This window comes from Oncorhynchus nerka, linkage group LG17 (genome assembly GCF_034236695.1).
Source record: "Oncorhynchus nerka isolate Pitt River linkage group LG17, Oner_Uvic_2.0, whole genome shotgun sequence".
NCBI classification, from domain to species: domain Eukaryota; kingdom Metazoa; phylum Chordata; class Actinopteri; order Salmoniformes; family Salmonidae; genus Oncorhynchus; species Oncorhynchus nerka.
The window spans coordinates 6,487,968-6,503,448 of record NC_088412.1 but is presented as its reverse complement, the minus strand read 5'-3'; the positions used below and the strand labels follow the sequence as shown (position 1 = coordinate 6,503,448).

The 15,481-nt window shown below is 41.3% G+C and overlaps 1 protein-coding gene across 1 annotated transcript in view; it reads right to left on the bottom strand.

The window, feature by feature from the left end:
* The window catches only part of LOC135561380 (E3 ubiquitin/ISG15 ligase TRIM25-like), a 426,185-nt gene that overhangs the window by 207,086 nt on the left and 203,618 nt on the right, over positions 1–15,481 (bottom strand). The window lies entirely within an intron of this gene.

Genomic DNA, 15,481 nt, shown 5'->3' with positions numbered 1-15,481 from the left:
GTACAATACCCAACAACATTTATGAATTTGATTGGTCAAGGTACAATACCCAACAACATTTATGAATTTGATTGGTCAAGGTACAATACCCAACAACATTTATGAATTTGATTGGTCAAGGTACAATACCCAACAACATTTATGAATTTGATTGGTCAAGGTACAATACCCAACAACATTTATGAATTTGATTGGTCAAGGTACAATACCCAACAACATTTATGGAATGACTAGACTAGTCAAAGTATATGGAGTAACTTGAGCAGTAAATGCATGATATTGACTTGGACTTTCAGCATGAGACAGTCATTAGTGTTTTATCAGTCCTGCCTCTAGTGACACATTGGCCCCTTGTCAGTGGCACTAGGAGTGAAGGGTCCGACAGGCATACTGCAAATTATAATGTAATAACCAAAAACTACTGTTATCTCATAATGTAATAACATAAGTAATGTAATTTCCCCCCATTTTAATACAGTATACATTTTTTCTAATTTAATAAGCATTTGCCCCAATTTCAAGTGCAGAATGTTTTAAGGCCCAGGTTGTCACGCCCTGACCTTAGAGCCTTTTTATGTCTCATTTTGGTTTGGTCAGGGTGTGATTTGGATGGGCATTCTATGTTCTTTTTTCTAGGTTTGGGTATTTCTATGTTTTGGCCTGGAATGGTTCTCAATCAGGGACAGCTGTCCATCTTTGTCTCTGATTGGGAATCATACTTAGGCAGCCTTTTTCCCTTGTGTCATTGTGGGACGTTGACTTTTGTTAGTGGGACTTTGCCCTGTAAGCTTCATGATTGGTTTTTAGTTTATTTACTCAAATAAAAAGGAAAATGTATGCTCACCACGCTGCACCTTTGTCTTCCTTTAACGACGGCCGTGACAGGTAAATGTGATTCTGCTGCATTTTGATATATATTTTCACACTATGATGTTGGAATAATACTGTAAAATTGCAAAAATGATAATGCCCCTTTAGTGTAACAGCTGTCTGACATTTCAGCCGGTTTTGGTTGGATGGAGTTTTGACCTGCAAAATGTGTTAACATACCAGTAAGAAAAAGTCCCAGGTGAACACCAGATACCGACTGAATGCATTTCACACATTTAATTGATAGACAGTGTCCTTCATCCCCGCCTGTTGGGCACGGTTTCTCCGGTACACAGCAGTAGGGAGGCAGGGGTGACACCATGTGCTTGCTTACTAGCAAGCTAACAAAAATATTAGCTAACTAGCAAGCTAACAAAAAGTTTAGCTAACTAGCAAGCTATCTGGTTAGCTAGAACATGATGTTACCGCAGCCTCCCACCTGCTGTGTCATCGGGAAGCGGGAGCAACCAGTAGACAGTGTCCCCTGCCCCCGCCTGTCAGGCATTGTTTTCCCACAGTTCTGTTAATGACAGCGAGGGCAGGTATTCGGCAGATGGTCGCGAAGGACACTGTACAAAAATAAAAATGACTCCGATAATACTTTTATTACCCTTTTGACCGACATTCAAAAGTCTCACAAGCAAAAGTCGTACTTTCCTGTATAAGCAAGCAGAGCATAAACCAGCTACTCTTGAGTTGACTGATGTAGCTGGCAAGGTAACTGATTGACTCAACAGAAGAAAAAAAACTACACTAGTGTTTATTCCCACTATTGAGCTAGTAGTGAAACTGACATTTAACGTTAGCTAATGTTTCATCCCTTCTCGAATGAGGTGAATAAACTAGCTAGCTAGTAGCTACCACAGCCAGTTCAGGTCTAGCATCCAGCCTTAGCCTCTAGCTTTCTGTCAGATGGGGCAGCAGGTAACCTAGAGCGTTGGGACAGTAAACGAAAGGTCTCTGGATCTAATCCCCGAACAAATGATGTGAAAAGTCTGCCAATGTGCCCTTGAACAAGACACTTAACCCGAGGTCTGGATAAGAGTGTCTGCTGATGATGTAATTAGTGCTGTGACAATAGCAGCATCATATTGCGATCTAACAGCCGTTGTGTGTATGGAAATGTTTTGTAGCCTTTAATTTGAACAGAAGTAAATGAACTTGGCTGGCTTTCCACAGTTGGTGTACTGTTAGAGCCAGAGCTAGCCAAAAAAGTTGGCTAAAGCTGCTATTTTTGCCTCAATCGTACTAGATCTGAATCGGTCCTGGAGCCACGAGGGGGCTAAAGGGGGATTAGCCCACTCATTTCAAACTTCACTTTTTGTTTTTATTTCCCCGTATAAAAATATCAAAAAAGTGTCAATGAGTAACAGGTTGGCGCCAAAAAGTGATCTTATTCCCTCCTGATTCCATGAATCTTCCAACCGGGTTTTCAAAGAATGTTGGAAGTGTTTTGCAACTACCCAGGAGAGAACTCACCCACTCTCTATATAATAGACCGAGCTCCCTAAGTAACAATGAGATGACAACTGTGACCTTCCGGCTCTATTCCATCTTATGTATCAATATTTTAAATTGTTTTTTTACATTGGATATAAGTAGAGACTCAGAGATAGAAAATGGTGTATCATACACTACAGTTGAGGAACAATGGGAAAGTCATTCTGCTGTGAAAGTTGATAAACTTGTAACCCCACTTTTGAGGTAATGGGCCTTGAATGTTTTGTTCCACCAACTGGAGAGCTCTTCTTTGTCTACCCCCATTCAGTATCGACCCCACCCATCTCTTTAAGGATTCACATGTGAGGCCATGTGCAAAAACAGAGTGAGTACGGTAGTGTAGCTAACAGAGTACTGTTGTGTAGTACACAGAGTGAGTACTGTTGTGTAGTACACAGAGTGAGTACTGTTGTGTAGTACACAGAGTGAGTACTGTTGTGTAGTACACAGAGTGAGTACTGTTGTGTAGTACACAGAGTGAGTACTGTTGTGTAGTACACAGAGTGAGTACTGTTGTGTAGTACACAGAGTGAGTACTGTTGTGTAGTACACAGAGTGAGTACTGTTGTGTAGTACACAGAGTGAGTACTGTAGTGTAGTACACAGAGTGAGTACTGTAGTGTGCTAAACAGAGTGAGTACTGTAGTGTAGTAAACAGAGTGAGTACTGTAGTGTAGTACACAGAGTGAGTACTGTAGTGTAGTACACAGAGTGAGTACTGTAGTGTAGTACACAGAGTGAGTACTGTTGTGTAGTACACAGAGTGAGTAGTGTAGTGTAGTACACAGAGTGAGTACTGTAGTGTAGTAAACAGAGTGAGTACTGTAGTGTAGTACACAGAGTGAGTACTGTTGTGTAGTACACAGAGTGAGTACTGTAGTGTAGTAAACAGAGTGAGTACTGTAGTGTAGTAAACAGAGTACTGTAGTGTAGTAAACAGAGTGAGTAGTGTAGTAAACAGAGTGAGTACTGTAGTGTAGTACACAGAGTGAGTACTGTAGTGTAGTACACAGAGTGAGTACTGTAGTGTAGTACACAGAGTGAGTACTGTATTGTAGTACACAGAGTGAGTACTGTATTGTAGTACACAGAGTGAGTACTGTATTGTAGTACACAGAGTGAGTACTGTATTGTAGTACACAGAGTGAGTACTGTATTGTAGTACACAGAGTGAGTACTGTATTGTAGTACACAGAGTGAGTACTGTAGTGTAGTACACAGAGTGAGTACTGTAGTGTAGTACACAGAGTGAGTACTGTAGTGTAGTACACAGAGTGAGTACTGTAGTGTAGTACACAGAGTGAGTACTGTAGTGTAGTACACAGAGTGAGTACTGTAGTGTAGTACACAGAGTGAGTACTGTAGTGTAGTACACAGAGTGAGTACTGTAGTGTAGTACACAGAGTGAGTACTGTAGTGTAGTACACAGAGTGAGTACTGTAGTGTAGTACACAGAGTGAGTACTGTAGTGTAGTACACAGAGTGAGTACTGTAGTGTAGTACACAGAGTGAGTACTGTAGTGTAGTACACAGAGTGAGTACTGTAGTGTAGTACACAGAGTGAGTACTGTAGTGTAGTACACAGAGTGAGTACTGTAGTGTAGTACACAGAGTGAGTACTGTAGTGTAGTACACAGAGTGAGTACTGTAGTGTAGTACACAGAGTGAGTACTGTAGTGTAGTACACAGAGTGAGTACTGTAGTGTAGTACACAGAGTGAGTACTGTAGTGTAGTACACAGAGTGAGTACTGTAGTGTAGTACACAGAGTGAGTACTGTAGTGTAGTACACAGGGTGAGTACTGTAGTGTAGTACACAGGGTGAGTACTGTAGTGTAGTACACAGGGTGAGTACTGTAGTGTAGTAAACAGGGTGAGTACTGTAGTGTAGTAAACAGGGTGAGTACTGTAGTGTAGTAAACAGGGTGAGTACTGTAGTGTAGTAAACAGGGTGAGTACTGTAGTGTAGTAAACAGGGTGAGTACTGTAGTGTAGTAAACAGGGTGAGTACTGTAGTGTAGTAAACAGGGTGAGTACGGTACTGTGCTAAACAGGGTGAGTACGGTAGTGTAGTAAACAGGGTGAGTACGGTAGTGTAGTAAACAGGGTGAGTACTGTAGTGTAGTAAACAGGGTGAGTACGGTACTGTGCTAAACAGGGTGAGTACGGTAGTGTAGTAAACAGTGAGTACGGTAGTGTAGTAAACAGGGTGAGTACGGTAGTGTAGTAAACAGGGTGAGTACGGTACTGTGCTAAACAGAGTGAGTACTGTAGTGTAGTAAACAGGGTGAGTACGGTAGTGTAGTAAACAGGGTGAGTACGGTAGTGTAGTAAACAATAAAAGATGACAAGACTACATTTATCCACATGTCTGTAGACAGTGACATCATGAACATTAACTTGTAGTCTGACTTCAATCTTGTAGTTGCCTTAAGGACATTTCCAAATCTAACTGCGGGTAGCTCAGGACCTGAAGTAGGGATACACATTTCCTTGATAGCATTTAAAATGACGTTCTGAGGTTTGTGGAAATGTGAAATGAATGTAGGAGAATATAACACATTAGATTTGGTAAAAGATAAATACAAACAAAAAATATGTTTTTTCTTCCCATCTTTGAAATACAAGAGATGGGCCATAATGTAATATTTCAGGTTTGAGACTATTTAGACTTTGGCCATTAAATGGCAGCAGTGTATTTGCAAAGTTTAAGACTGATCCAATGAACCATTGTTCTGCTTGTGTTTATCATCATGAACCTCCTCTGTTGTCTGTCTAGAAACGGTGCTGTTACAGATACTGCTTGTGTTTATCATCATGAACCTCCTCTGTTGTCTGTCTAGAAATTATCATGAACCTCCTCTGGTCTGTCTGTGCTGTTACAGATACTGCTTGTGTTTATCATCATGAACCTCCTCTGTTGTCTGTCTAGAAACGGTGCTGTTACAGATACTGCTTGTGTTTATCATCATGAACCTCCTCTGTCGTCTGTCTAGAAACGGTGCTGTTACAGATACTGCTTGTGTTTATCATCATGAACCTCCTCTGTTGTCTGTCTAGAAACGGTGCTGTTACAGATACTGCTTGTGTTTATTATCATGAACCTCCTCTGTTGTCTGTCTAGAAACGGTGCTGTTACAGATACTGCTTGTGTTTATTATCATGAACCTCCTCTGTCGTCTGTCTAGAAACGGTGCTGTTACAGATACTGCTTGTGTTTATCATCATGTGATGGAAGATTAGAACCTTTTCTTGATGTTTAATGTGAAAACAAGGTTCATTTCATTCTAATTGTGAAGATGAATCAAAACATTTAGACATTAAAGTCAATACATTGAAGCAAGGTGTTAGGTTGTAAACAGATGACCTCAAACGAATGCAGAGAAAAGCTCAAACAGAGTTCATTCACCCCACTGAATGCTGCATTTATATGCCATAGCTTGCACATAACCAAACAATAATTGATACGTCAAGACAAAGGTAGGGGTGTGACTTCTCAGAAATGTCCTTCTGTTTCCCAGAACTGCCTGTTGGTCTGTTGTTGAGCGGCTGGTATCACCCATCCCCCATTATCCCCCACGTTGCTCCACCTCCTTCTGGGAGGAGCCAGGCGAGGTCACAGATCAGGTAAGTACAGATTCTTCTCCAGTGATGTCAACGTGATATTACCTCTGTTACACTGAACACATATCCTACATCTAGAGGAAGTTGATTTACAAACAGCAGAATGTTCTGTAGGTGTTCTGATTGGGGTGATTGTGTGTTCCAGCTTCCAGATCTAGAGGAAGTTGATTTACAAACAGCAGAATGTTCTGTAGGTGTTCTGATTGGGGTGATTGTGTGTTCCAGCTTCCAGATCTAGAGGAAGTTGATTTACAAACAGCAGAATGTTCTGTAGGTGTTCTGATTGGGGTGATTGTGTGTTCCAGCTTCCAGATCTAGAGGAAGTTGATTTACAAACAGCAGAATGTTCTGTAGGTGTTCTGATTGGGGTGATTGTGTGTTCCAGCTTCCAGATCTAGAGGAAGTTGATTTACAAACAGCAGAATGTTCTGTAGGTGTTCTGATTGGGGTGATTGTGTGTTCCAGCTTCCAGATCTAGAGGAAGTTGATTTACAAACAGCAGAATGTTCTGTAGGTGTTCTGATTGGGGTGATTGTGTGTTCCAGCTTCCACTGCCAACAAGGAACACAACTTCTTAACCCATTACATTGGTGTCAACCATACTTTTATTCAGTCTAATCCAGAGAACCCAGTTGTAAATCTTTTTTTTATCATAACAAACTGTGTCTAAAGTTTCCAGACATATATTTTAGAGTTTAACAGTTGGTAATAAATCAGTATTTCTGATGTTTTTCTTGTTTTGTTTGTTCATCCTGTTTTGACCTCCAGACTCCTCCATCTCATCCCACCAACTCTGTCAGTCCACCAAGTCCCACAATGCACCTCCACACCACTGCAGTAACAGCCATATCTTCACATCTCAAAGCTTCAGTACCATCTCAATGTGTTGTAAGTCCTGTACAGCACTAGGTATTCATCACTATTCAGACAATGTTACAGCTGTTAACATGTAATGACATTTCCAACCAAACCAACCCCCTCTGATTCTTCTCATTCAGGAAGTACCATCCAGGATCCTGTGGCAACGTCAATATGAAACAGCATTGACCCTATGATCACCACCAACCAGGGCTCCACAGCGGTTGTCTTGGACACCCAGTGAAACAGCACTGACCCGTGATCACCACCAACCAGGGCTCCACAGCGGTTGCCTTGGACACCCAGTGAAACAGCACTGACCCGTGATCACCACCAACCAGGGATCCACAGCGGTTGCCTTGGACACCCAGTGAAACAGCACTGACCCGTGATCACCACCAACCAGGGATCCACAGCGGTTGTCTTGGACACCCAGTGAAACAGCACTGACCCGTGATCACCACCAACCAGAGCTCCACAGCGGTTGTCTTGGACACCCAGTGAAACAGCACTGACCCGTGATCACCACCAACCAGGGATCCACAGCGGTTGCCTTGGACACCCAGTGAAACAGCATTGACCCGTGATCACCACCAACCAGGGATCCACAGCGGTTGCCTTGGACACCCAGTGAAACAGCACTGACCCGTGATCACCACCAACCAGGGATCCACAGCGGTTGCCTTGGACACCCAGTGAAACAGCACTGACCCGTGATCACCACCAACCAGGGATCCACAGCGGTTGCCTTGGACACCCAGTGAAACAGCACTGACCCGTGATCACCACCAACCAGGGATCCACAGCGGTTGCCTTGGACACCCAGTGAAACAGCACTGACCCGTGATCACCACCAACCAGGGATCCACAGCGGTTGCCTTGGACACCCAGTGAAACAGCACTGACCCGTGATCACCACCAACCAGGGATCCACAGCGGTTGTCTTGGACACCCAGTGAAACAGCACTGACCCGTGATCACCACCAACCAGGGATCCACAGCGGTTGCCTTGGACACCCAGTGAAACAGCACTGACCCGTGATCACCACCAACCAGGGATCCACAGCGGTTGTCTTGGACACCCAGGCTTCACTCAAGATCGTCAAAAGGACATTTGGAAGGATCCCATTGAGCAAAGTAAACAACGATATGTTTTTTCATGTCTTTTGCTCGTAGGGATGACTTCCCGAGAGAGCACACCAGGCAGCATGGAGCACTTTGATGTGATTGGCTGTTCAGCAGGAAGTTTCATCTGGCTACACAGAAGGGATGATGAATCTGACAGAATGGTTTTTTAAATAAATATTAAAAAAAGATGAAAAGTACAGAATGACTCGATTGATCAATTAATAACAACTGTTTTTTTAAATACATGGAATAATGTGATTAGTCTCGGTACAGAGTTCCTCTGTCCAGTGTCTGTTCTTTTGCCCATCTTAATCTTTTATTGGCCAGTCTGAGATATGGCTTTTTCGGTGTAACTCTGCCTAGACGGCCAATTTGAAATTTTGAAGTGACCCCAAACGTTTGAACGGTAGTGTACACTACCAGTCAAAAGGTTGGGACACACCTACTCATTCAATAAAAAACAACTATTTTCTACATTGTAGAATAATAGTGGAGACATCAAAACTATGAAATAACACATATGGAATCATGTCGTAACCAAACAAGTGTTAATCAAATTAAAATATGTTTTATATTATAGATTCTTCAAGGTAGCCACCCTTTTCCCTTGACCTATTAGATGCTATAGACTATGTTCAGTTTAGTATAGGAGTTTAGTTTAGGAGTTTAGTATAGGAGTTTAGTATAGGAGTTTAGTATAGGAGTTTAGTATAGGAGTTTAGTATAGGAGTTTAGTATAGGAGTTTAGTATAGGAGTTTAGTATAGGAGCCTAATATAGGAGTTTAGTATAGGAGTTTAGTATAGGAGCCTAATATAGGAGTTTAGTATAGGAGCCTAATATAGGAGTTTAGTATAGGAGTTTAGTATAGGAGCCTAATATAGGAGTTTAGTATAGGAGTTTAGTTTAGGAGTTTAGTATAGGAGTTTAGTATAGGAGCCTAATATAGGAGTTTAGTTTAGGAGTTTAGTATAGGAGTTTAGTATAGGAGTTTAGTATAGGAGCCTAATATAGGAGTTTAGTATAGGAGTTTAGTATAGGAGCCTAATATAGGAGTTTAGTATAGGAGTTTAGTATAGGAGCCTAATATAGGAGTTTAGTATAGGAGTTTAGTATAGGAGTTTAGTATAGGAGCCTAATATAGGAGTTTAGTATAGGAGTTTAGTATAGGAGCCTAATATAGGAGTTTAGTATAGGAGTTTAGTATAGGAGCCTAATATAGGAGTTTAGTATAGGAGTTTAGTTTAGGAGTTTAGTATAGGAGTTTAGTATAGGAGCCTAATATAGGAGTTTAGTTTAGGAGTTTAGTATAGGAGTTTAGTATAGGAGTTTAGTTTAGGAGTTTAGTATAGGAGTTTAGTATAGGAGTTTAGTATAGGAGTTTAGTATAGGAGCCTAATATAGGAGTTTAGTATAGGAGTTTAGTATAGGAGTTTAGTATAGGAGTTTAGTTTAGGAGTTTAGTATAGGAGCTTAGTATAGGAGTTTAGTATAGGAGTTTAGTATAGGAGTTTAGTATAGGAGCCTAATATAGGAGTTTAGTATAGGAGTTTAGTATAGGAGTTTAGTATAGGAGCTTAGTATAGGAGTTTAGTATAGGAGTTTAGTATAGGAGTTTAGTATAGGAGTTTAGTATAGGAGTTTAGTATAGGAGCCTAATATAGGAGTTTAGTATAGGAGTTTAGTATAGGAGTTTAGTATAGGAGTTTAGTATAGGAGCCTAATATAGGAGTTTAGTATAGGAGTTTAGTATAGGAGCCTAATATAGGAGTTTAGTATAGGAGTTTAGGATAGGAGTTTAGTATAGGAGTTTAGGAGTTTAGTATAGGAGTTTAGTATAGGAGTTTAGGAGTTTAGTATAGGAGTTTAGGAGTTTAGTATAGGAGTTTAGGAGTTTAGTATAGGAGTTTAGGAGTTTAGTATAGGAGTTTAGGAGTTTAGTATAGGAGTTTAGTATAGGAGTTTAGTATAGGAGTTTAGTATAGGAGTTTAGGAGTTTAGTATAGGAGTTTAGTATAGGAGTTTAGGAGTTTAGTATAGGAGTTTAGTATAGGAGTTTAGGAGTTTAGTATAGGAGTTTAGTATAGGAGCCTAATATAGGAGTTTAGTATAGGAGTTTAGTATAGGAGTTTAGGAGTTTAGTATAGGAGTTTAGTATAGGAGTTTAGTATAGGAGTTTAGTATAGGAGTTTAGTATAGGAGTTTAGTATAGGAGTTTAGGAGTTTAGTATAGGAGTTTAGGAGTTTAGTATAGGAGTTTAGTATAGGAGCCTAATATAGGAGTTTAGTATAGGAGCCTAATATAGGAGTTTAGTATAGGAGTTTAGTATAGGAGTTTAGTATAGGAGTTTAGGAGTTTAGTATAGGAGTTTAGTATAGGAGTTTAGTATAGGAGTTTAGTATAGGAGTATAGGAGTTTAGTATAGGAGTTTAGGAGCCTAATATAGGAGTTTAGTATAGGAGCCTAATATAGGAGTTTAGTATAGGAGTTTAGGAGTTTAGTATAGGAGTTTAGTATAGGAGTTTAGTATAGGAGTTTAGGAGTTTAGTATAGGAGTTTAGTATAGGAGTTTAGGAGTTTAGTATAGGAGTTTAGGAGTTTAGTATAGGAGTTTAGGAGTTTAGTATAGGAGTTTAGGAGTTTAGTATAGGAGTTTAGTATAGGAGTATAGGAGTTTAGTTTAGGAGTTTAGTATAGGAGTTTAGGAGTTTAGTATAGGAGTTTAGTATAGGAGTATAGGAGTTTAGTATAGGAGTTTAGGAGTTTAGTATAGGAGTTTAGTATAGGAGTTTAGTATAGGAGTTTAGTATAGGAGTTTAGTATAGGAGTTTAGGAGTTTAGTATAGGAGTTTAGGAGTTTAGTATAGGAGTTTAGTATAGGAGCCTAATATAGGAGTTTAGTATAGGAGCCTAATATAGGAGTTTAGTATAGGAGTTTAGTATAGGAGTTTAGGAGTTTAGTATAGGAGTTTAGTATAGGAGTTTAGGAGTTTAGTATAGGAGTTTAGTATAGGAGCCTAATATAGGAGTTTAGTATAGGAGTTTAGTATAGGAGTTTAGTATAGGAGTTTAGTATAGGAGCCTAATATAGGAGTTTAGTATAGGAGCCTAATATAGGAGTTTAGTATAGGAGCCTAATATAGGAGTTTAGTATAGGAGTTTAGTATAGGAGCCTAATATAGGAGTTTAGTATAGGAGCCTAATATAGGAGTTTAGTATAGGAGTTTAGCATAGGAGCTTAGCATAGGAGTTTAGCATAGGAGTTTAGCATAGGAGTTTAGCATAGGAGTTTAGCATAGGAGTTTAGCATAGGAGCTTAGCATAGGAGCTTAGCATAGGAGTTTAGCATAGGAGTTTAGCATAGGAGTTTAGCATAGGAGTTTAGCATAGGAGTTTAGCATAGGAGCTTAGCATAGGAGCTTAGCATAGGAGCTTAGCATAGGAGCTTAGTATAGGAGTTTAGGAGTTTAGTATAGGAGCTTAGCATAGGAGCTTAGCATAGGAGCTTAGCATAGGAGCTTAGCATAGGAGCTTAGCATAGGAGTTTAGCATAGGAGTTTAGCATAGGAGTTTAGCATAGGAGCTTAGCATAGGAGCTTAGCATAGGAGCTTAGCATAGGAGCTTAGCATAGGAGCTTAGTATAGGAGTTTAGCACAGGAGTTTAGCACAGGAGTTTAGCACAGGAGTTTAGCACAGGAGTTTAGCGATGGTAACGAGCTCTCTGCTTAAAGGAATAAATAAGGCATATTGCTGTGCACATATGGAGGAGTGAAACTATAGCTTAACCACTTCCCCTCCTCAGGGTTGGTTCCTCCCTTCCGCGTTCTCTCCCCGCAGCTGGTCTAGGTATGTGGTTAAACTGTGGTCAAGTACATCGAATAGAGAAACTTGAGGAACAGAATAGACCTGTGTGGTTTCCAATCATCTTTGCTTCTGAGTAACTTGGTCACACGGCATAAGACAAAGAGCCTCTGAGAAGAGACCACAGTTCTTCAGACCATCCTGTCCTTTTCGTATCTTCCAAGTGCACATCTGTGTGGAGATATGAAGAGAACAGAGGCTAGCTTGGTAGAGAAAGGAATAACAGAACTGTCGTTATCACTTGTTTGTGCGCTATGACCTCACAGACCCGATACACATAACCACAAGAAGGAAACAAGGTAGAATATGATGCTCCCATCTGACAGGGAGGGGTGGAGCCAACCATGAATAAACTGTTTTGTGTTTGCTGTATTATTGGGCTCTCAATGATCACCTACGGGAGGTCGTTGACCAGCTCCATTATTGATCACCTGCAGGAGGTCGTTGACCAGCTCCATTATTGATCACCTACGGGAGGTCGTTGACCAGCTCCGTTATTGATCACCTACGGGAGGTCGTTGACCAGCTCCATTATTGATCACCTACGGGAGGTCGTTGACCAGCTCCGTTATTGATCACCTGCAGGAGGTCGTTGACCAGCTCCATTATTGATCACCTACGGGAGGTCGTTGACCAGCTCTATTATTGATCACCTACGGGAAGTCGTTGACCAGCTCTATTATTGATCACCTGCAGGAGGTCGTTGACCAGCTCTATTATTGATCACCTACGGGAGGTCGTTGACCAGCTCCATTATTGATCACCTACGGGAGGTCGTTGACCAGCTCTATTATTGATCACCTACGGGAAGTCGTTGACCAGCTCCATTATTGATCACCTACGGGAAGTCGTTGACCAGCTCCATTATTGATCACCTACGGGAAGTCGTTGACCAGCTCTATTATTGATCACCTGCGGGAGGTCGTTGACCAGCTCTATTATTGATCACCTACGGGAGGTCGTTGACCAGCTCTATTATTGATCACCTGCGGGAGGTCGTTGACCAGCTCTATTATTGATCACCTGCGGGAAGTCGTTGACCAGCTCCATTATTGATCACCTACGGGAAGTCGTTGACCAGCTCTATTATTGATCACCTACGGGAAGTCGTTGACCAGCTCTATTATTGATCACCTACGGGAGGTCGTTGACCAGCTCCATTATTGATCACCTACGGGAGGTCGTTGACCAGCTCCGTTATTGATCACCTACGGGAAGTCGTTGACCAGCTCTATTATTGATCACCTACGGGAGGTCGTTGACCAGCTCCATTATTGATCACCTACGGGAGGTCGTTGACCAGCTCTATTATTGATCACCTACGGGAGGTCGTTGACCAGCTCTATTATTGATCACCTGCGGGAGGTCGTTGACCAGCTCTATTATTGATCACCTACGGGAAGTCGTTGACCAGCTCCATTATTGATCACCTTCGGGAAGTCGTTGACCAGCTCTATTATTGATCACCTACGGGAAGTCGTTGACCAGCTCCATTATTGATCACCTACGGGAAGTCGTTGACCAGCTCCATTATTGCAATAATTAATCAATATTAAAGGTAGATTGTTTGAAGAAATTGAAAGTCTCTTCTCCCTTACTTGATTAGAATTTCCTCGACCAGTATGTCCAAACGTTTGACTGTATAAATGATTGTTTGGTTATTTACAAGCGATGCAGATGCAACATCCAGGGGGCTGAATACACCTGGTTTGAACTTTTCTCTGATGACAAAACACAAGCAGTGTCTTTAACAGCACCGTTTCTAGACAGACAACAGAGGATGTTCATTATGTTTTGATCAACAGACTATTAGAATTAGAATTCAGGTTAACATAAATGTTTCCTCTTCAGTTATATTACAGTGCATGTAAATGAAAGCCTGGAAGTTTTTTTTTATTTGCCTGGTTAAACAATCTCATTGCCCTGACAGGTAGTAATAGGTGAAGGGTACAGAGGTCTATTTCTTGCTTTAGAAAACACCATTATTTTAGTTTTGTCAGTTTTGAGGATAAGCTTCAATTGACACAAGGTATGTTGAACAGTATAAAAAGCAGCAAGTTCTGGAAAGCTTTTGTAAGAGACGAGGCACAACAATAAATAACAGTATCATCAGCATAAAAGTGGATTTTGCACACCATTACCTCTCTCCTCTTTCACATCCCTCTATCATCACTCCATGGGGGAGTACAACCATTACCTCTCTCCTCTTTCACATCCCTCTATCATCACTCCATGGGGAGTACAACCATTACCTCTCTCCTCTTTCACATCCCTCTATCATCACTCCATGGGGAGTACAACCATTACCTCTCTCCTCTTTCACATCCCTCTATCATCACTCCATGGGGAGTACAACCATTACCTCTCCTCTTTCACATCCCTCTATCATCACTCCATGGGGAGTACAACCATTACCTCTCTCCTCTTTCACATCCCTCTATCATCACTCCATGGGGGAGTACAACCATTACCTCTCTCCTCTTTCACATCCCTCTATCATCACTCCATGGGGGAGTACAACCATTACCTCTCTCCTCTTTCACATCCCTCTATCATCACTCCATGGGGGAGTACAACCATTACCTCTCTCCTCTTTCACATCCCTCTATCATCACTCCATGGGGTTTACAACCATTACCTCTCTCCTCTTTCACATCCCTCTATCATCACTCCATGGGGAGTACAACCATTACCTCTCTCCTCTTTCACATCCCTCTATCATCACTCCATGGGGAGTACAACCATTACCTCTCTCCTCTTTCACATCCCTCTATCATCACTCCATGGGGGAGTACAACCATTACCTCTCTCCTCTTTCACATCCCTCTATCATCACTCCATGGGGGAGTACAACCATTACCTCTCCTCTTTCACATCCCTCTATCATCACTCCATGGGGGAGTACAACCATTACCTCTCTCCTCTTTCACATCCCTCTATCATCACTCCATGGGGGAGTACAACCATTACCTCTCCTCTTTCACAGGTACAATACAGGTACTGTATGTTGAACCATAGTAAAGACCAGTATGGACTATCAATACAGGTACTGTATGTAGAACCATAGTAAAGACTAGTATGGACTATCAATACAAATACTGTATGTAGAACCATAGTAAAGACCAGTATGGACTATCAATACAGGTACTGTATGTAGAACCATAGTAAAGACCCGTATGGACTATCAATACAAATACTGTATGTAGAACCATAGTAAAGACTAGTATGGACTATCAATACAAATACTGTATGTAGAACCATAGTAAAGACCAGTATGGACTATCAATACAGGTACTGTATGTAGAACCATAGTAAAGACTAGTATGGACTATCAATACAGGTACTGTATGTAGAACCATAGTAAAGACCAGTATGGACTATCAATACAAAGTGACCATTCAGAATGAGTCCCAGTTCAATGAGAGGAAGTCTTAACAGAACTGGGGGATGACAGACAGGAAGTGGGGGGGTGGAGATCTAATATATTGTTGTGCCAAACACTAAAGCATGATATTGTAATAAATCTACACCCTATTCCCTACGTAGAACACTACTTTAGACCTGGTCAGAAGCACCGTAGTGCACTACGTAGGGAATAGGGAACCATTTGGAACAGAGACAGTAATTCCCCTGAACATCT